This window comes from Eschrichtius robustus, chromosome 5, assembly GCF_028021215.1.
Source record: "Eschrichtius robustus isolate mEscRob2 chromosome 5, mEscRob2.pri, whole genome shotgun sequence".
Taxonomy (NCBI): Eukaryota; Metazoa; Chordata; class Mammalia; order Artiodactyla; family Eschrichtiidae; genus Eschrichtius; species Eschrichtius robustus.
The window spans coordinates 8799294-8801748 of NC_090828.1; the positions used below are offsets into that span (position 1 = coordinate 8799294).

A 2455-nucleotide genomic window follows, 5' to 3' on the forward strand; every position below is an offset into this window, starting at 1 on the left:
AAGGCCGTTTTATCTCCTTAAACATTTGCGTGTGCAGACACACACCCTAATAAATACCAAGTTAAATGCTATCTCTTAAAAAAAAACTCTTTTTAAATATCTACTTACACTTTCCAGCTACATGTTTTCCAATCCCAGCCAACAGGGTTGTGGAGATGTCACCCAGGGCAGGACTGAGGGACTTTAGGCCAGACGATTCCAGAGGTCCTGCCATTTAACCAGATGCCTTGCTCCCAAGGGTCCCTTCAAGGAACACTTTTATGAGAATAAAGGGAAAGATCCATTCCGTTTCCAATTAGCCAGCAATGAGGTACTGTTTGGTTTTATTAGATATTAGGAATTATTGATTCAAGTCAGAAGTAACACAACCACTGCCATATTAGAAAGATTAGCACCCAAGAGCCCACACGGGGACCTGACTGGAGGCCCCTCACCGATGGCTCCTGGTACCACTGACCTAATTCTGCCCTCAGACAGGCCCAGCCCAACCTTTGTGCCTTGTAAAGGGTCCCTAGAGAAGAGACCCACTGCCAAAGCCATCCCTTCTGCTACCTAACTCTTCTGTCTGCTAGAAGACAGCAACAACATTTCCTAAAAGGATGGGGCTTATCTTAGCCATTTCTCAAGGAAGCAAAGATGGGTCTCAGTCCTGTTTAACATTTGGGAGGCAGAACCCAAATCTCAGTAAAGAAAGACCTTCTCTCTTCAACTATTCACAGCAAATACTGAAGGTAAGGAAAAAATAATGAGTAAACCACGCTTTATACCAGAGGCTTGCAAACTCACTTGCCCACCGGGACCAGGACCAGGCATATGGCATATTCAGATGAAGAGAGGCAGAGGAGTGGGAGAGGTGGGTGGGAGGGATGCAGGAAACTGGAGGGGACAACATGCCCCATCCTTCACCCAGAAAACCAGCTTTTTTACATGCAATCTCCCAAGTTTCAAATGTTGGCAACAAATACAAAAGATTTTTAAACACAGCAGAGGCTACTGTCTTGTGACTTCTGCCTTAGACAATTTCCTAACTTAAAAAAAGCTCCCGCCCCCCCATCAAATAACAAAACTTCAACCAAATTATTACAAAGAAATTAACAGAGAAATAGAAAAATATAGCAGCTTCAAAAATACCAGTCTTGGGGCTTCCCTGTTGGCGCAGTGGTTAAGAATCTGCCTGCCAATGCAGGGGACACAGGTTCGATCACTGGTCTGGGAAGATCCCACATGCCGCGGAGAAACAAAGCCCGGGTGTCACAGCTACTGAGCCTGCGCTCTAGAGCCCACAAGCCACAGCTACTGAAGCCCACGTGCCTAGAGCCCATGCTCCGCAGCAAGAGAAGCCACCGCAATGAGAAGCCCGCACACCGCAATGAAGACCCAATGCAGCCAAAAATAAATAGATAAAATAAATAAATTTATTAAAAAAAAATACCAGCCTCCCCGTTTTATTTTATTTTTTATTCTTATTTTTTAACGTTTTCATCTTTAATGAAATGACTTTGGAAATAACATTCATTTCCATGAAACCAATACTACAGTTTTCAGAGTCACAGTAAGATACACAGAATTACCTCTGCAATTAATATGAATGCCAACATTTCAAGCAGTAATTTCTGTTATATGGCAAACAAAATCAAGAAAGCAACCATCAAACAAGAGACCCATAGCTTCAGACAAGGCAAATCCCAGGATAGCGTATGAGAACAGCTGCTGCTTCAGCGAAGGGTTTCTGGCAAAACCAATGATGAGGCTGCCAAAGACTGTTCCAGTAACAGCACCAGAATCAGCCACTCCTACTGCTGCAGCACCTGCACCAGTAAAATTGGCTGTAGTATCAATGTCTCTGCTGAGTGCACTGGTCTAAAACTCCCTTTGGATTAACTGAGACACACCATTCTGGGCCCAGTTAAGTACTGAAGAGCCCTCTCCAGTCCTAGCCTCTGGTCGAGATAACACTGATGCAGAAATTGGTCTGTATGCAACTCTGGATCCAACTCGGATCAGAGCGGGGTGCAGGCGAGCGTGCACAGGTGGACATCTTGCACTCTTCAGGGCAGCTGGAGGACTTGGTTGACAGGCAACGTGGGCTCCTGTCCTGCTTCCTCTCTTCCCGGGAGGTGGCAGTGGCCGTGGTGGTAGAGGTCAAAGGAATGGGGCTCCCCGTTTTAAAACAAAGTCAACAGCAATTCATTGAGTCCATTTTTGCGCAGGAGGAAGTCAGCTGTATCCTTCCCGGCATCCTACCTGCCCTCACACTGATACGGACTAGGCTTAGGCTCCCTATTATAGAGAATAAATTATAGAGAAAAAAAAGGCACGGAGCAGGGAGGGCTCCTCCTTAACATCAAAGAGCTCCTCGGCCACAGAAGGTTTCCCGTTGCACATTTGGTCGCCATCACAGCAAGAGCTGAAATAACTCATACAAGTTATGTAGCAACTTTTTTTTTTTTTTTAC

General features: G+C 45.4%; 1 pseudogene; it reads right to left on the reverse strand.

Annotated features, from left to right (window-relative positions):
• Positions 1–1539: 1539 nt before the first annotated feature.
• On the reverse strand, positions 1540–2142 carry LOC137764698 (ATP synthase F(0) complex subunit C3, mitochondrial pseudogene; annotated as a pseudogene).
• Between the last annotated feature and the right edge of the window lie 313 nt (positions 2143–2455).